The following is a 13,819-nucleotide window of genomic DNA, read 5'->3' on the forward strand; positions in this document are numbered from 1 at the left end:
GTCATTTTGTTTTAACCAGTTGTTGTGCACGCACTGCAGTAACTGCACTGGGTCACTCACAAAGAACAATGACATGTGGGCATGTGATGTGTGCGGAAAAACGAAATTATTTGCCAGTGATTTTTTGGGTGCGGCTTGGGGGGTCTTGGTCAAATAGTACCTAAAAGGCATCATCGCGCCTCGATTTGCAGTGTTGTTGTCAGTAACAAGGCACATGACTTTGTATCCAATTTTTTATAGGCCGTGAATGACGTCTCCCAAAGCCTTGTGCAGAAAAATCGTGAGCGAAAAATCCACGAATAATCCCCAGAGAAGCAGCCCAGGAGGCAGATGGGCCCCCTAGGTCAAGTAAATCTTGTGGCATCATTACAACCTGCCCGCCGGATTGTGAGTAAACTGTTCATTGTGGCCGTTAATGATTCGTCGATAGAGGTTGCTCGGGGAGAGCAACCGGGGTCTCACGAGCCCCACCGGTGACAGCACCTGCCATCGCAGGGCAGTGGCGCAACGCTTAACCGCTGCACCACTGCACGAGGAGTTATGTGAGGGCTTCCAGGGATGTATGAATGTCAAGTAGAGGATGAGCAATTCTGCACATTGTACATTAACCAATTCAAGCTATCTCACCACACCCTTAAGGCGGAGCTTATGTGTTATGGGGTCACTCCGCGTGCAGCCGGCCGGGAAGGCGAGCTTCCGTGCCAGCTATGCGCGGGCGTTCTCGTGTCCCCAACCCGTGGCGCAAAGTCACGGCCACGGCGAGTTCGGACGAAGTAGGCAACGAACAGAGTACGCTAGGAAACAGTTTATTAAACTAGCGCAAGGCAAAGCACACTGCGGAAGAGTGTTCTATCCGATAATATATGGTTCAGCAGCTTGCCAAGTCGTCGTCGACCGGCGTTGGAGAGTCCGGGGAGGCGCGGGCAGGAAGGGCGTCGGCGAGGCAAAACGGCAGTAACACCGCGGCGAGAAGAGAAAGAGCCCTCGTTCCCGCTCGAGCTCTCCTTAAACCCCTACGACATAGCACCCCCCTTGGGCAACCGGTTACCTTCAATGGGAGTCGTTCACCCCGTCCCTAAGACGCCAGTGCGTAAGCGTGACGTCACGTCCGAGATGGGAGTGAGGAGAGGGGCCGGTTGCCCCCCTCTCCCCATTCCCTGCGGCGCGCGCTCTCGTCGCGTGACTCGGCGCGGGGGCGATGTAGGATATTTGTATATCCCACATCGCGTCCACTATATTTTTTTATATCCCGTGCTCTTAGGGTTGAAACAGGCGACCAGTGGACCTGGCCTCAATTTTCAGCTCAGGTTACGTGAGGCGGTAACGTCACAGCCACCGGTAGGGGTTGGAAACCGAGACAACGTGAGAAAACAAATTCAGTTACGAATTATTCACCAGGCGTCGACAAATTATGGGTGGTGATCATGTAAACTAAACCTTTAGCCTCCAAAGAAGACAACTTTGAATCAAAACTTTAATCTTAATTCTCTACTGATTCGGACTACCTACTTTTTCTACGCCCACAGTAGAGAATGGAAAAAGTAGGCGCCTGAGACGCCAGTAAATGATGACAGAAGAAAAACTTGACAATGGTTTAGAGTGGAACTCGTTCAGTCGAACTAGAAAGTCAGTCTTTCGCCGCTCACTTTCCCTAGGCGTTCCTTCATCGTGTTCCCTGGACGTGGATTCACTGTCTCCTCCTCTACATTCCTCCCTCACTCGGTTTCGCCGACAGCTGCTCCGCACCACGTGACCACCTACGGCGCCGCCACGCTGAAGGCTCGAATGCAGGCGCGCGGCGCGCACACCAGCTGCGTGCTCTGACGTCACTCCGCACATGCGCACAGCTGGCGGAGCGGTGGTGCCACTGTTCAGCGCGCAGCCACGCTTACCCCGCAAAGGGCCTGGCGCAGTGTAGCTATCGCTACAAAACCGCTGTTTCTTTTGAACTGTTGCATATTGCAAGCCATGGACCAGACAAATAAACAATGCCAGTACAAAGAAACTGAAAAAAAAAACGGTGACACGTACGATTTCAACAAAAAGAACAAAAATCGGCAACTGCAGATTTCATTCTTCATTTTTTATTTCTTTCACATGTAGTGTGCTACTTTCCTGGACTCCATTTGAAACTGATTAGCCTGTACTATCGTGAGACTCCACGCGGTTATCAAATTAGCAAGGTTGAAATGTATACATGATTGTACCATTGAGTGACTACGTGGCGAAGTGGGAAAGTGAGAAAACACTGGGAGTGTTTTATGCATACCTCACAGAAACACTACCCTTGTACAAGGCATATTGAAGAACGCAGGCATACACAAGTGCTACAAGAAAGGCAAAATGGCCCAGATCGGTGTAATATACCGTCTATTGCAAGTGCAATGTCCTGTATATTTCACATCGATCTCGGAAGTCAGGGAGTTGAGGAAGGGTAGGGGGGGGGGGTGATTTAACGGCATAACTATTCAGTTTGATTACCTCCCCGCATTGACCTGCAGTGGGTAGGGGCAACGAAAATGGAAAACGAATGCTAGAATTCAGCTCCTACATACCCCCTTGCATATGTCTGCGGTCCGTAAGAGCACAACCTACTCCATGGCCTGTCTAAGCTCTTACCTGAGCTTTTATTGCGTTAGTAATACTACTGTAGGCTTCGCCTCATCGCGTAGCCGCGGTCGGTAGGGACGGATCACCTTGAACAGCGTTACTTCAGCCGTGCACCGCCAGATGGCAGCGCCGTCGGCGCTGCGCGCCGACGATGAACAACGCCTGAGGATATTGGACGATAACAGGTGGGCAGCTAAGGTATTTAAATATTTATACAGAAAGAGCGTTGACTCAAAGAGGCGGAAAAAAATTAGAAAACTAACCAGTAAGTATGCCGGTCATGAGGACGGAGAAAGAAAGTGCATTAAACGACAGGTTAAAAACGCGGAAGTTAAAAATTGGATTAATTAAATGGAAAAGAAATATAGTGTAGAACTATATCGATACTGGAAAAGGCAGATCAGCAAAGAATTTTTCTATCATAACTCAAGAGCCAGCGCCCTACTTTATGAATCTAGGTCAGGGTGTCTTAAAACGCTCAGCTACAAAAAGAAATTTAACGAAGAAGGTGACACATGGGCAGTGTGTGGTAGATCTGTGGAAACAATTGAACACCTCATACTCAAATGTGATGGTATCCATCCGGATGTCGATGCAGGCACAGTCACTCTTCCGGGGGCCCTTAGGGTTAAAAGATAACAAAGGCCATCTAAATAAATCTGCAGTGGAAGTTAGCAAAAAGCGATTGGAGGATTGGTAGCTGAAAACCAGAGATGTGACATCAGGATAGAAGTGTAGGAAACCGTAGGTAAAGAAGATGGCGGATCTTAATGAAAATTGATAACACAGTTAAAAAAAATAAATAAAGAAAAGCTGAGCATGGTGGCAATCGCCACCACCCCCTTTCAAAGGCGGCGCTCCTATCCATCCATCCATCGCGCGGTAGCGGTGCCGAACAGTTTGTTCTGCCTACGACAGATGGCGCCACTAGGAGGTCCGCCACTTCTGGCCTTCGAAGCCGGCGTTAGCAGCATTGGCGCGCAGTGCATCGATGGCATTCGAATGATATCGGTTATGCAATTAGCATACTTTCTAGTCGGACCACAAATAAAAAATTACACCGAGTAGGAAATTGGTCGAGTTGGGGAAATCGAACCAGGGCCTCAGGAGTTCGAGACGCCCGCGCTAACCACTCCGCCACGTCAGCTCTTTTTTTTCTTTCATGGTATTTATCTTCATGGCTTTTTTTTTCGCCGAACGTTGCTGCATGTAAAGGACATTTACAAAGAATTGGACTTTTTATCGGATTGGTTTCCTCTCCTGAAGCGCCGTATATCCTTACCGGCATTTTAGTTGCAAGCTCGATGGTTTGAAATGAACAAAGGCGCGTCTGGTGAATACGGGGTCTTCGTTCACTCCCGTCTTCCTCCCTTCCCGTTACGGCGAGGTTCAGGTTTCCACCGACATATGCAAGACGGATACATTTCCTTTCCTCAAAAACCAATTTACCGACGAGCAAGGCGTACAGCCGAACGGGAGATGTCGTTCTGTGGACTCCCTGGCAGCGTGGCGGAATGGTCACGTGACCAAATATGGCGGCGCCCATGCTCCCACGCTGTAAATCGTCTATAAATGCGCGCATGCCTTGTCGTGAATGCTATGCTAAGCAGCCTTCTAAGGAGAAGTGGCAGCAACAGGAAGAAGCGAGAAAGCGAGAACGGGCACAAGAGACGACAGAACAGCGTGAAGAACGTCTTGCAAAGCGTCGTGCTAAGAATGCAGCTCGGCGACAACGTTCTACCTGGCAGAGTGGTTCCGCAATGCCACAAGATGAAAGCGACGCGCCGAAGAATCGCCAGAAGAACTAGCGCACCATTGCTACAGCATTTTACTCTGATAACCAGAGCGAAACCACTGCCGTTTTATTTATCGTTCATGCCCTTTTTAAGCTCTCAGCTGGGTTATCAGTCGCCTACTCGATAAGCAGATCGGCCATGGCAACCTCCCTCGCCTTTTTGGAAACCCGGGACTTCGTGGCAGATCCGTTGTTCCACCTGCGGCCCTCCCAGTTCTCCGAGTCTTTGTCTTTGTGGCTGAGGCTCGCAAGAGCGCAATTTCCTTCTTGACCTTTTTAAGCTATCACTAACTGTTTTTACTCGTGCCAATACCGTTTCGGCCGCCGTAGAAAGGAAAGCATTTGAGATATCATTTGTATGCTTTGTAATGTGGAAACTCGCACAGTTAGCGTGGACGGGCACAGTCCTTGTCCCAGCGGTGCCGCTCAGCAGGCCAGCGTTCGCAAGCGCAAAACCCGAACTTCGTCGGCTTCGCCTATCTTCTTCCTCGCCTTCGTCGGCGCTAGCTGCTGGGGCATCGAACTCCAACTCTCTTTCTTACAATACCCCCGGGGTGAAGAGGCGCCATCCTGGCGGCCTAAGGGCACGAGACGATGGCTGGGTCGTAGTAGGGCTTCAGGCGGTCTAAGTGCACAATTTCACGACCGCGGCGGCGATGGTCAGACGAAGGCATGATGGGCTCGGCCAGATAATTAACTGGGGAGACCTGCTGAATAACGCGATAGGGGCCCTGGCATTTGCTCAGTAGTTTTGTAGACTGTCCGGGGCTGGAGGAGGGCACCCACAGCCAAACGAAGCATTCAGGCAGATATGACGGCGGCAGACCGGAAGAAGCGGCGCGGGCGCTTTTCTGACGGTGCTGATCGTGAGAAGTAAAGGAACGGGCGAGTTTACAGCATTCTTCGGCATGCGCAGCGGCTTGAGAGACGGTTGTAAAGTCGGACGAATCGGGGCGGTAAGGGAGTATGGTGTCCATGATGGAGGAAGGCTCGCGTCCGTAGAGAAGAAAATACGGGGAAAAACCAGTAGTGGCTTGCGTTGCAGAATTGTAAGCGTAGGTAACGAAAGGTAGAACGCGGTCCCAGTCGGAGTGATCGGTAGAAACGTACTTGGCCGTCATGTCGCCGAGGGTCCGGTTAAAGCGTTCGGTCATGCCGTTCGTCTGCGGATGGTACGAAGACGTCGTGCGATGAACGATACGACACTCCCGAAGAAGGGCTTCCACTACGCCGGACAAGAAGACGCGACCCCGATCGCTGAGCAATTCCTGAGGCGCACCGTGACGAAGAATGATATTCTGTAGCATGAAACCGGCTACGTCAGAGGCCGTCGCAGCTGGCAACGGGGCAGTTTCCGCATAGCGCGTGAGATGATCAATGGCTACGATGATCCAGCGGTTCCCGGCGGCAGTGCTGGGAAGAGGGCCATAAAGGTCGATTCCAACACGGTCGAATGGTCGGGCCGGACACGGTAACGGTTGCAGGGGAGCAGGTGAGTGCGGTGGTGGGTTTTTGCGGCGCTGACATTCCAGACAAGAGCGTATGTACTGGCGGACAAAACGGTACATACCCCGCCAATAATACCGAAGACGCAGGCGGGTAAAAGTTTTCAGCACACCGGCATGAGCACATTGCGGGTCGCCGTGATAACTGGCACAAATGGTGGAGCGGAGATGCCTGGGGATCACGAGCAGCCATTTGCGACAATCGGGGAGGTAGTTCCGACGGTACAGCAGCTGGTCACGCACGACAAAGTGATGAGCTTGACGACGGAGCGCTCGAGAAGGGAGGCGGGCTGATCGGTTGTCTAAGAAATCCAGAAGAGAAGTAATCCAAGGATCTTTGCGCTGCTCAGAAGCCATATCAATAGTGTCAAGAGAAGGTGTGAGGCCGGAAATAGATGGCGAGTCAGGCTCAGAGGTCACAGGGGAGCGCGAGAGAGCGTCGGCGTCGGAGTGTTTACGACCGGAACGATAAATGACTCGAATGTCGTAATCTTGTAAACGCAGAGCCCAACGAGCGAGGCGGCCAGATGGATCTTTGAGTGACGACAGCCAACAAAGGGTATGGTGATCTGTAATTACATCGAACGGGCGCCCATATAAATAAGGACGAAATTTTGTGATCGCCCAAATAATCGCCAAACAATCTTTTTCTGTGACGGAATAATTAGTCTCCGCTTTTGTGAGAGCACGGCTGGCGTAAGCAACGACGTACTCATTGAAACCAGGTTTCCGCTGAGCTAGAACGCACCGAGACCAATGCCGCTGGCGTCTGTGTGCAGTGTTGTAGGCGCGGAAGGGTCGAAATGGCGCAAGATCGGAGGAGAGGTGAGGAGCTGGCGCAGCGTAGCAAAAGCTTCGTCACATGCAGGGGACCAAGCCGACAAGTCGTGGCTACCAGCGAGAAGTTGCGTCAGCGGGGCGATAACGGCAGCAAAATTCTTGACGAACCGGCGAAAGTAGTAGCAAAGGCCAAGAAAGCTTATGAGTTCTTTCAGGGATGTGGGCTTCGAGAAATCAGCAACTGCACGGAGCTTGGCAGGGTCCGGGAGTACACCATCCTTGGACACGACGTGGCCTAGGATAGTCAGCTGTCGAGCGCCGAAGCGACACTTTTTCAAGTTCAGCTGCAGGCCAGCGTCACTGAGGCAGCGAAGAACACTCTCCAGGCGAAGAAGATGAGACGGAAAATTCTGGGAGAAGATGACAACATCGTCCAAGTAGCAGAGGCATGTCTGCCATTTAAGCCCACGGAGGATGTTGTCCATCATACGCTCAAAAGCGGCAGGCGCGTTGCACAGACCGAAGGGCATCACATTAAATTCATACAGCCCATCAGGCGTGATAAAAGCTGTTTTCGGGCGATCGACGTCGGCCATCGGCACCTGCCAGTACCCAGAGCGCAGATCCAACGAAGAAAAGTACTCCGCTCCCTGCAGGCAATCCAGCGCGTCATCTATACGAGGCAGGGGGTAGACGTCCTTCCGAGTAATTTTGTTTAGCCGGCGGTAGTCTACGCAGAATCGAATGGAGCCGTCCTTTTTCTTTACGAGCACGACTGGAGAAGCCCACGGGCTGTGAGAGGGCTGGATCACGCCGCGGTTCAGCATGTCGGTCACCTGTTCATCAATGATGCGGCGCTCGGCGGAGGAGACGCGGTAGGGGCGTTGGCGCAAGGGTCCATGGGTGACAGTGTCGATATGGTGGCGAACCGCGGTTGCACGACCCAACGGTGCTTGAGGAGAGTCGAAGGATGCGCGGAAGCGCTGCAGCAAAGCGATGAGCTGGGCGCGTTGGTGACGTGGTAGAGCGGCATCGACAGAATGGGAAAACATATCCGGGGAGGACGGGTCGGCGACGTCGCCGGGAGGGGTGAGGGCGTTGATGTCATGGGTGTCAGGGTCATCAAGGACAGGAGAAGCTTCGTCGAGATCGATGACATCAACCGTGCCGAGCGATTCTCCCCGATGTAAAGTGGTGGGGAAAGGCAACGGGTTCGCGACGTACAGAGCGCCACAACCACCAGAAAGGGTGAGCACGGCATGAGGGAGCAAAACAGACTTGCGGTGCGCACAAAGAGGACAGGGTGAATAAAGAACAGTGTCGTCAGAGAGGGCAGCACAAGTCAGCGGCACAAGAACAGAAGAGAAAGCTGGCAAGTCGACGTCGTCAGCGGCGAGAATAGGCGCGGCGGTAACAGGGGAGGCGTCCACAAGAGCATCACACAGCGGCGATAAATCAATTTGAGCACGTGCACAGTCAATGATGGCGCGATGCGCGGACAGAAAGTCCCACCCGAGGATGATGTCATGAGAGGAGCGGGCGAGAACGAAGAACTCAGTGGTGTAGGAGAGACCTTGAATGACGAAGCGGGCAGTGCACGCTGCGAGAGGGCGAATGGGGTCAGCGCTGGCGGTGCGAAGCGAAAGGTCAGAAAGCGGCGTCATCACTTTTTTTAATTTGCGGTACAAGTTGCGACTAATGATGGACACGGCAGCACCAGTGTCAATAAGCGCGTCAACAGGAAGACCTTCAACGATCACTTCAATAACGTTCATAGGAGCTGCGATAGGGCTTGAGACGGTCGTCGACGGCGCAGTTCTTGCCTCCGGAACTGCGGCGCCTAGTTTTCCGCTTGAAGTGGTGGGGACCGGCGGCGCATAGGAGAGGGCGAACGGCGTCGAGGAGACGGTGACCGATGGCTTCGGTTATAGGAGTCGGAGCGAGGCAGAGAGGGATTCGGAGGCGGCAGAGGAGAAGAGACAGGGACGGAGGGCATTGGAGCGTCGTACGTTGGCGAGCGCCCGTAGTCGTAAGGACCGGAGCCGCGCGTGCGGCACCAGCGGGCCACATGACCAGCGAGACCGCAGGCGTAGCATATTGGCCGGTTATCTGGGGTGCGCCACGGATTGATAGGGCGGGGACCGGTGCGAGTCAAAGGATGGTGAGTGCGTGGCAGCGCAGGGGCGAGCTGCTGCTGAGGGTACACGTTGACAGGTGGCGCATAAGTGGGAACAACCGGCTGAGGTCGTGGCCGGATGAGTGCTTCCGCATATGTCAGCGGTGCAGTGACCAGAGGGGGTGGATTAGTGGGCGGCAGGACCTCAGCTACCTGCTCCAGGGTGACACGCTGAATTGATGGCGACAGCGATGGCGAAGGGGCGGGTTGAGAGGTAACCAGCGATAATTGACGAGCCACCTCCTCCCGCACAAACTGCTTGATGTGCTCAAGAAGTGTCGGCTGATCGTGGGCAGGACTGCCTGCTTCCAAGCTCGAAATGGTGGCGTCCGAGCAAGTGGTACGGCGGGTGACATGTCGCTGTTTGCGGAGCTCGTCGTAGCTCTGGCACAAAGACACGACGTCGGAGATGGTTTGGGGGTCTTTAGACACCAACATTTGAAACGCATCGTCCTCAATCCCTTTCAGAATGTGTCGGATTTTGTCAGCCTCGCTCATATATGGATTGAGCCGCTTACACAAATCAACGACGTCCTCGATATAACTTGTGAAGTTCTCGCCGTTCTCTTGGGCACGACTGCGCAACCGTTGTTCAGCACGAAGTTTTCGGACAGCGGGGCGGCCGAAAACGTCAGTCAGGCTGCTTTTTAGAGCCGCCCAGGTAGTAAAATCCGCCTCGTGGTTGCGGAACCATAAGTTGGCGACATCGGTCAAGTAGAAGATGACGTTCGTGAGCTTAACGACGTCATCCCATTTGTTGTATGCGCTCACGCGTTCGTAGGAGGCGAGCCAATCTTCTACGTCAGTGTCGTCAGTGCCGCTGAAGATCGCCGGGTCGCGCTGACGGACGGCACCAGAACAGAGGACAGGCTGGGCAGGTTGGACCGAGGTGTCGGACGTCGTGGAAGAGCCTTGTAGCCTGGGCATCGTGGCGTAGGTCCACGGGGAGAACCAGCAGCACCTCCACCAAGTGTAATGTGGAAACTCGCACAGTTAGCGTGGACGGGCACAGTCCCTGTCCCAGCGGTGCCGCTCAGCAGGCCAGCGTTCGCAAGCGCAAAACCCGAACTTCGTCGGCTTCGCCTATCTTCTTCCTCGCCTTCGTCGGCGCTAGCTGCTGGGGCATCGAACTCCAACTCTCTTTCTTACAGCTTTTTTTATTTCTGTAGCGAAACGTACGTTCGCCACGAACTTGCGATTTCGCTGCGGTGGTGCTCCGAGGAGGTACAGAGACCGACCTTGAGCCGTTGCCTAGCAACCGCCACAGCTGGCGGACGCCGCGCCATCTTGCAAGACGTCACACCGCGCGCCTCACCGCTGTTTGGTATGACGTCACACCGCTTGCCTCGTCGTTGCGCTCGCCTCGCCAGAGTTGTCACATGACTGCTTTCTCTACGTAATAGCCTGGAATAGCCGAGCTAAGCCACTGCCAATTTTTTTTTGTAACCCACGCAATATGTCGATGGATGTGGAGGACCTGTGACGACAATGAAATGAAGGAAGGATAAAAAAAGAGGATCGTGATTGATTTCAGCGGAAAGAAGAAAATATGGTGACTAGAGTGGTCGACATTTTTTGAAAAAAGTGGGTCTGCACAGAGAACAGAACAAAACTTTAGTAAAAGCCCAGAAACAAGTCTATGATGAGGTGCAAGTTCTCTGAACTTAAGCATATCAAGTATTACGAATGAGAACAAAAAAGGAAAATCGATGGAAGTAAACATGAAGCATGCACACTACCACGAACATGTGGGCATGCAAAAAACTAAAACATGCGCCTAAAAATATTCAGTATTCATTCTTCGAAAGGGGTCTAAAAACAGCAGCTCGCCGCCACGAGGCATTGAAGAAAGTCATTAAGGAACCCCAAAAAGGACGCACATAGTGTCGGTAAAAGCAAAAACATAAAAAATTCAGCGGAAATACCGAACAAGTTGATTATACTCCAGAAAAGATTAGTACTGCGCGAATGGGACAGGACAGGACAACGAGAAACACAGGCGACAAACGTCGTTCTCCTGTCTTGTCCCATTCGCGCAGTACTAATCTTTTCTGCAATGAACCAACTAGCCTGCAAGAACGTTCCACTTCGTCACATTTGATTATAATCCCCACGTGACTGTAGCCGCTGTGCGCCGAGGACGGAACACGTTCGTACATTTGTAGTATTCGCATTGGCATATGTCACCGAGCAAAATGACGGAACGAAACAACCGATGAAAGTTGAAACATCTGTTGTCGTACGGCTCCGCACTGAGACATGGCCCAGGTAATCTGTAGTTGAATGCACATTTCATACGCTTAGCAAAGAAACAGACAAGAAAAGAAGATACCGAACACAGCAGGCATGTATACATAGGTGCCGCAGATGTGTTAGTTTAGCAGAAGCAACAAATGTAGCCAATCCCCCTACACGATGCAACAACTGCATACAAATGTGCGACTGAGATGCGAACCAGTAGGCGAACACTCAAATCCGTCGCCTGCTCGCGCTATCACTGCCCTCCCTCGGCGAGGATTTGACCGGTGGAGTTCCGCTCTGGAGACGCCGTGCCATTGCGTCGTGCTTAGAGAACGAGGACGCCCGGGGCGGAATCTCGGGTGGATTCGGGTGTGGCGTCCGTCTCGTATTCTTGCGTTCACTTCGAACTTTCCTCCGTTCTTCTTCTCTCTTGGCAATTAAGTTCTCCTTGAACGCTTTGTAGCGTACTTCTTCAGGCAAGGAGAAGTCGATCCTCAGTGTCGGGAACGGCATTTCTGGCCTATTTTTAGAGACTGGGAACGAGACCTGGGCGTGAGAGTGCAGGTTGAAGGGGCGCGAGGCCATCGGTGCCCCGGCGGTTGACGGGCGAACGGATTCGACCGCGCGCGGTGGCTCCAACCCTGGATGCGTCGGGAACGGCATTTCTGCCCTGTATTGAGAGACTGGGAACGAGACCTGAGCCTGAGAGAGCAGGTTGAAGGACTGCGAGGCCATTGGTGTCCCGGCGGTTGACGGGCGAAAGGATTCGACCGCGCGCGGTGGCTCCAACGCTGGATGAGTCGGGAACGGCATTTATGGCCTATTTTTAGAGACTGGGAACGAGACCTGATCCTGAGAGTGCAGGTTGAAGGGCTGCGAGGCCATCGGTGCCCCGGCGGTTGACGGGCGAACGGATTCGACCGCGCGCGGTGGCTCCAACCCTGGATGCGTCGGGAACGGCATTTCTGCCCTGTATTGAGAGACTGGGAACGAGACCTGAGCCTGAGAGTGCAGGTTGAAGGGCTGCGAGGCCATCGGTGGCTCCATCCCTGAAAAAGCTGGCTGTTGAGACCGGAGACTGACGATGGCTGAGATGATGTAGCTCGGGGGCAGTCCACTCAAATCCCATAGGTGGCGGTCCAAAGGTGGCGGTGCCCATGGCGACCGTTCATTCGTATCCGTGTGCTCAGGGAACAAGTAGTCCAGGGACAGCATTTCGGGGGTGAAGTCGGTGATGCTGCTTCCTTCGGGAACGTGGGCGGCCGTCGAGGACTTGGAGCCTTCGACGTCACTCCCGGCGGTGGCTTTGCTCTTGCGCGACAAGTCCATTGCGTGTTCTTGACAAGATTGAGCTCCCACGATGAGGCTTTCGCCACATGAATCCCGCTCTGTAGACGCCAGCCGCGCGGACTGCTCTTTGCTCGGGAAGGGCAGGTTGTCTTTGCCGTAGGTTGCCTTAGCCTTCCACTGTGCTTGTGGTCAAGATGCCTCCGGAGCCCAAGATATGCTGCATGGTGAAAAAGAATCCAGTAAAAAAAAGTCAAAAGGCTGCGTCTTGGGTATCAGCGACCATATGCAGCACAACCGCATCACGGCAGCAGGTCTTACAGATACTATAAAGCTTTTTTGAAGCATGACAGTGACGACAACAGACGAAGCAAAGGACACTGAAAGGTGTGAGCGGTTAATCGAAGGTGAATCCATTTTCACAATGCGGGTTCAGAACAGATAATGACGCATGTGTCCTCATGATGAATTCACCTTGTCGCCAGATGTTAAGCCAACTTTCGCAATATTATAGTAAAATGGATCTGTTATGCTGATATGGGTTCCGTGATAAAACCCCCGCCCTGGCTGTCATTTCTTGCTATCGTGCTTGGCACGAATCGCTTGTGTGCCACACTGCCAGAATTGTGAACTTTTTGAAGTTTTATGGAAGAACCTGCTAAATTAAAAAAAAAATGTAGCCAGAAATGCTACAGAGCTGGTTTTCTGTTGCTGCTACATTATTCGCGCTTGGCGCCTCCGTTGTAATTACTACTTTGGCGCCCTAATCTAACAAGGCTTTATGAATGGGCAAAAAACATTGTTGCTGGCTTATACAAGGTTGTTGACATATTATCATACGACCGCTGGGCTAATTCGTCCTGCATGCGAACTAAACAACGCAACTGTGCACATACATGGATAATAAAAAACTAGGCAACACAGTGCTCAATAACAAATGACATTTATTGGGATTCTGTAACTACAATGTTTCCGTGTAGACCACTGCATTAACCACACAGGTAATGGAGTGCATTATTAATCACAACGTGCAATACGAATGCGATGAGCTATATGGACAAAAAATTACGACCGCAAGCGGCCGAATTATATAGTAACGTTTTCAGAAAGCAAGCGCCGGTCCTGTGCCCTTCCCACAATATGTTCTTGTCCCCCTATTATGCTTTCTGAAAGCGTAATCATCTAGCCTGTCTCGAAGTTGTTTTAAAAGGTATAGTAACGCTATTCTTTCCGGACTCGACTGAGACATATGTACACGGCTAACGCTAATATGAACAGATCTCTGTTGTAGCCCGAAGAAACCAGCCGATCAAAATAACATTGTAAATATTTGGATTGTTTCTGAGAGATGGCTTTTTTTTATGCAACGAACAATTACGCCAAGTCGCAAGAGTTGGCAGACGATTCTAGCAAAATCAGTGCCAC

This window comes from Amblyomma mixtum, chromosome 3 (genome assembly GCF_055824585.1).
Source record: "Amblyomma mixtum isolate Tamu chromosome 3, ASM5582458v1, whole genome shotgun sequence".
In the NCBI taxonomy this organism is placed as follows: Eukaryota; Metazoa; Arthropoda; class Arachnida; order Ixodida; family Ixodidae; genus Amblyomma; species Amblyomma mixtum.